Genomic DNA, 6,181 nt, shown 5'->3' with positions numbered 1-6,181 from the left:
TCCCTCCCTTCCTTCCTTTCCTCCCCTTCCCTCCCTTTCTTTCTGTTCCCCTTTCCCTGTCTTCCTTCTCTCTTTTTGAGACAGGGTCTTGCTGTGTAACTCATGATCCTCCTGCCTCAGCTTCCTGGGTGCTAGGATTACAGATTGTGCCACTGCACCCAGCTGTTCTGACTTCTGTGGATCTTCTTGGTCTGGACACATCACCGCGTGTGGCTTCCTTGGGACTGACTTCTCCCACTTAGCATAGGTATTTCCGCGGTTCCCAGCACTTCTTTCTGTTTTATGCCACATTTTATGCATCTGTTTATCCGTGAATAGTGTCTCCCCGACCCCGGATACTTGGAACTGAACCTAGGGACTGCTGAGCCGCATCCCCAGCCACCTTTTAAATTTTGTTTAGAGACAGGCTCTTGTTAAATTACCCAGCCAGGTCTGGAACTCACATTCCTCCTGCCTCAGCCTCTGGAGTAGCTGGGATTACAGCTGTGCTCCAGCGTGCCTGGCTTCTGCAGTTCTTTTGAAACGGGTGGTCAAATTCTCCACTAGGCCCTGACCTATTCCACAGCAGATCTGGTCTTGTCTTCATAGGCCCCTTCATTTCCCGTCAGGAGGCACGGCTTCTCTAGAAGTAGGTTCTGGAAAGTTCTGGAACCACCTTTTCCCACATATCTTGAGACATTAACCTTTGTTCAAAAAACGTTCTAAGTACGTTCTCAAAGAAGAAAATAGAACAGATGACAATAGCTTCAGCATCCAACTGATGGAACTGATGATAAGCATTTCCAGTGCTTATCACCCGATGGCTGTCTTCATATATAGCAGGTGGAGCCGTATATGTATGGCTTTATTATTCTATTATTTAATCTTGTACTGGGGATTGAACCCAGGGCCTTTACCCTGAGCAACATCCTTAGCCCCCTTTTATTTTTTTATTTTGAGATAGGATCTAACTAGGTTTCTGAATTGCCCAGGCTGGCCTCGAACTTGCGGTCCTCCTGCCTCAGCCTCCCATAGTGCCGAGATGACAGGTGTGCCCCACCGCACCTGGATGTGTGGCCTTATTTAACCCTAACAATGATACCTGCGGTTAGGAATTTTAAAAATGTATTGATTCTTTTTCTAGTTGGCAAAGTGGAGGCTCAGAGAAGTTGGGTGCCCAACCCCAGGTCACACAGCCCCAGGTCCTGAGTTGCTTCGAGCCCTGGGGAGGGACGATGCCAAGAGAAGTTGGTGAAGCTGTTACGGTGAAGATGGGACAGCGGTGCCCAGAAGGGCGCTGCCAGACCCATCAGCTGCTTCATTTTCCATGCCAGTGTGACCACACGCTGGGCCCCAGCTGTCCCCGGACAGAGCGAACTTACCCCGCAGACTTCTCCACTGGAAAGGGGTCACTGAGAATCTGGTGGGGTTTCTCAGGCAGGCCTGAGAGGCTGCACTGCGGACAGCTCTTCAGTGCTGCTGCTGCTGCCGCTGCCCCCCCCACTTTGACAAGCAAGGGCCCAGCAGCTCCCGGCACCCTGAAAGTGCTGTGAGACTTCGGGCTGCTCTCTTACCCTCTCTGAGCCCCAACCTCTTTCCCTACTCCACGGGAGCATGGCTTCCGCTTCCCTGGAACGTTTCCCCAGAGAGTAAGGGGTGAGAGTGGTGCTCACCTTGTGGGGTGGGGTGGGGTGAGGCTGCCCCTAGGTCACCGGGAGCCACTGGGGTGGGAGGGGGCCGGAAATTCGGAGGAGGCAGAGGTGGTAGCAGGGAGAGGCGGTGGCCGGCGGGCCAAGCTTCCGTCCATCACGGAAATGGCCCATTTGCAATGATCGGTTGCCCAGGTGTTAATAACGCTAATGGCGTAGGAAGGGTAAACTTGGCCACTCGGCTGAACAGGAGAAATATGCAGAGAAGTACTCTGGTTTCCATAAATCAGCCGTGTGCGGTGCTACGAGGGAGGCAGGACTTAAAATTCCGGTCAGGAGATGGGTATTCTCATAATCAGAGCTGGAGAGGTAATTTATTCTGTTTATATCTTTTTACGGCACGACAGGACTTGCAGCCGGAGCTCGCTGCAGCCATTCTGCATTTTAAATATTAGTCCTCGGTGCAGGGGGCCGGACCTGGGGCTCTGGGGGCCTCATTTCCGGGCAGGGGCACAGGGCCTCGGAGTGGGCAGTCCAGGGTGGGCGGGATTACTGCCCAGGGGCAGCAGGGGACACGAAGGCCAGAGCTCAGGCAGGCTGTTCTTGTCCGTGCACCTCGGAGCGTTTCCTGCCTCTTCAAGTCTTTTATTTTCAAATGATAATAAATACAAGCAAGGAGGAGATCGAAGGAGAGGAGCAGACACACTGTGGGAGGAGGATGGGCCATGTCGGGGCAGAAAGGACCGAGGCCCAGCACGGCGAAGGCGGAGTATCTGATACCCTTGACCATGGCCATTTCAGCTGTGCCCTCTGACTTTCTGGCTGGTTTAACCTCACAGAGGCGTTAAGTGCAATCCAGCGAAGTTGCTACCAGGAAGAATTAGCATTCACTGGACGCTGTCTTCAAGGACCCTTTTTATGGCAGCTGAGTTCTGTCTGTCTGTCCATCCACCTATTCATGTAGTCACTAATCAGCTGTGCCGGGCTCTGTCCTGAGCTCGAGGGCAATACGGGCTCTAGGAGGAGAAATCTTTTATTTGAAACCTGCCTCTGGCCAAGCATGATGGCACACACCCATAGTCATAGCAGCCTGGGAGGCTGAGGCAGGAGGATCACAAATTTGAGGCCAGCCTAGGTAAGTTAGTGACTTAGTGAGACCCTGTCTCGAAGTAAAAATATAAAAATGGGTTTGGGGTGTGGCTCGCTGTGAAGGTACTGGGTACTATCCCCAGCCCCACAAATCCAACCAACCAACCCTGGCTCCCTTGTTCTGTCCCCTGAGCAGCTGGCTTCGTCCCGAGGCACCCGGCTCCACCTCTGGAAGGACTGGAGTGGGGAGGTCTCATGCTCTTTTAGCCTGTACCTTCCTCTCTCCTCTGATCAGACTTTGGGTGGGGAGCTGTAAGGAGCTCATGGAGCAGGGTGCACTGGGGCCAAGGTGGCCTCTTCCTGCTGTCACTGTTCAGGCATGTGGGGTGCATGCTGTGAGGACTGGGCCCTGGAGCCAGATTTCCTGGTCCTCGGTCACAGGCTGAGTTATTTCTCCTTGGTCCTCAAAAGGCCCCGTGGGCAAAAGGTGGTCGCGAACCCATTTCACGGTCACACACACTGAGGCTCAGAAGGGTGACACAGCTCCGCCTCCCTCTGGGAACCCTTATTTCCGTACCCCACACAAGATGGCCTCTCCAGCCCCGCAGCTGGAGACTAAGGCAGACTAAGGCCTTGGCTGTGCGAGGCTGTCTCCGTGGGATCCGTACAGCCCGGGCGTGGGCCCTACATGCGTGCGTGGTGCGTGTGTGTGCAGCACCGTGCACGTTCACACGGCTGTGTGTCCCACGGCTGGGCGTGCTCATGCGTGTGTCCACGGGCATGTCACACCTCCCGCGTGGCTTCTGTGTGTGCGTGTGTGTGCCTGTGTCCGCCTGGTGCGCGGGTGTGCACCGTGGGCCTGAGCCCGGGAGCAGGCAGGGGGACGGCTCCACTGTGCTCCTGCCCAACCCCCGCTCCGCCGCACATGGGGTGGGGGTGGGGTCCTCCCTCTACAGCCTCGGTGGCCCCTTCTCCTCCACCCCTCCCTCCCCACCACCCCTCTGTCAACCTATCACAGCCTGTTTCCCACTCCCAGCTTCCCTCCTGTGTCTCACAGCGGAAGTTCTCCAAAATCTGCGCGTCCCAGGAGGGGCTGGGATGGGGTCCCCCCGGCGGATCCTCCAGTGGCCCCGGAATCCATGGCAGCCAGTGGAAGACATCCATCCCCTCCTGGGGACTCCAGTCCAGACTCTGCGTGACCTGGGGCAGGGTGCTCGCCCCCTGCGGGCGCCCTGGCAAGACAGATGATACCGTCTTCCGGGCCCGGCGCAGAGGCCGGCGGGGTGGCTGCGGAACCCAGTGGTACTGCCCCCCCGAAAGAAGAAACTCAAACCAAACCAAACAAGGGGGCACCGGTCCAGGGGGCTCTGAGCGGTGACCACGGAGGGCGACGCGGCTCTGAGCGCCGCCCTCACCGAGTCTGGAAGACGCTGCGAAGCGCGAGAGCTCTGGTTTCCAAGTGAAAAAGAAAACAGAAGAAAAAAGTTCAAGAGCATCACAGTGCTTGACTTTCTGTAAGATGACATTTTCTTCCTTTATTTGTCTGAAATTTCTAAAATCTCCATGTTGAGCAAGGAGCATCAGTCTGTTAAAAACAAATGTGCTATAAGGAAAAGAAAAGAAAGAAAAAAAGAAAAGAAAAAAGTGAAGCCCCCTCGCCCTACCCGCTCGAGCCCCCCCAGGCGCGTCTGGGCTCAGCACGTTTCCCCCTCCCCCACCTTCTCCAGCTGCCGCTGAAACGGGGGACCCCACCAGCTCCAGGGGTCCGGAGTTCATTTTTATTTGTTCCATCTGCTTTTCTAACCCTACTAGGGAGCACTCCCTTCCACCCATGTTTTTCCAAGTCAGGAAACAGGCCGAGAGAGGAGGGGCAGTTCTTACTCTGTTCCCAGGCCTGAAATCGCCAGCCCTCTTTCCCGAGCCTTCAGCTATGCGCTGCCTAAGAACGGGGAGCCCTGCAACCTTCGCGCCCCCCCGCCTTCTGTCCCGGCTCAGCCTTGCAGACAACCCGCATCAGCTTAGTGTCCTGCGCCTTTTCTTGATTCTTTTTTCTTTTGTTGCTTTGTTTCTGAACACCTGGAATTACCTGGGGCATAAAGAGAATTGAAGCTAGATTTTTTTCCCCCTTCTAGGAATCAAACCCAGGAACTCTCCACCATTGTCCTTTTTTTACTTTTTATTCTAAGACAGGCTCACACTAAATCGCCTGGGCTGGCCTTGAACTTGTTATCCTCCTGCCTCAGCCTATCCAGTAGTTGGGACTGCAGGTGTGCACAACTGTACCTGATTGCTACAATTTTTTTATATACCGAAGAGAGATCACGCATCCATTCATTCATCAAACGTTCTGAAGGCCTCTCACGTGCCTGGCAGGCTTGTGATCCACTAAAGCATGAGCTGATAGCGTGCCCAGCTCACAGGAACTGTCAAAAATCCTGCTGTTACTGGAAGGATTCTCCCTTACAGGAGGAAGGGGGCCCAGACCTCTTGTGTCTGTTAGGGCTCAGAAGACAGAAGCAGAGAAAAGACTGATTTCATCCACTCTATCAACACAGGGACAAAAAGAGAAAACCACACAGTGCTGAGGGAAAAAAAGAATTTTTTTATTAATCTTTCTTTTTAAAAAAAGTTGATTTTTTTGTTTTTTGCTTTTGTTTTTTGTAGGTAAACCTTTCTGCCTCCCCTCCCACACGCTGCCCACCCACCTCTTAAAAATATAAAAATGTCCAGCCCCAGATAACTAGAGTACAATAAATAAACAGTAAACACAAAAACATACTTTATTTGTTTTCTTCTTTATACAAAATAAGGAAACTAGAAGCGTTCAACTTCCAAAAAAGTATAATATTGTACACCCTGACGGCCCAGCCTCTAGGCCCCTGGGCAGGGAGGGCGCCTCGCCCAGGGGCAGAACAGGGTGGGCAAGTGTTCGAGTCCGCCCGGACCCTGGGCTCAAAAGTAAATGTCTAAGAGGGAGAAGCCAGCCTGGTCCTGGCCGCGACCCAACCGCCCGGCTTCCTAGGGAAGCTGACCTTGAGCCTCAAGATCAGCCACCAGGGGGCGCCAACTCGCAGGTGGATCCTTTCCCCCAATTCCCTCTCCATCTTCGCTTTCTGGCTGCTTTCCTCATCTCTTCCTTCCAATCTATTTTTTAAATCATTTCTTTAAGATGGGGAAAGCAGAGCGAGAAATAAGGTTACAAAATACCACTCGGATCGGAGAGGGGGGGAAAAACATCTTTTCCAGCCCCTCCTCTCGACCCTTAGTCCAAAGAGGTGGTGGAGGGTGGGGGTCGGGGGGCGCTTGGCATCTCTGGACCCTCCAGAATATCGACTTTGGTCCCAAGAAATTGCTCACGGCTGCCGGGGGAGAGCGCGGGCTGGAGATGGGGGTCGCGCCGCCCTCCCTGGTGGCGCCCAGCCGAGGAGCAGCTGCCGGTTGGGAGCGGACCGGAAAGAGAACCC

The sequence above is a fragment of the Fukomys damarensis genome, unplaced genomic scaffold (genome assembly GCF_012274545.1).
Source record: "Fukomys damarensis isolate Sample0158 unplaced genomic scaffold, DMR_v1.0_HiC HiC_scaffold_12, whole genome shotgun sequence".
NCBI lineage: Eukaryota > Metazoa > Chordata > Mammalia > Rodentia > Bathyergidae > Fukomys > Fukomys damarensis.
Note: the sequence above shows the minus strand (reverse complement) of the source record.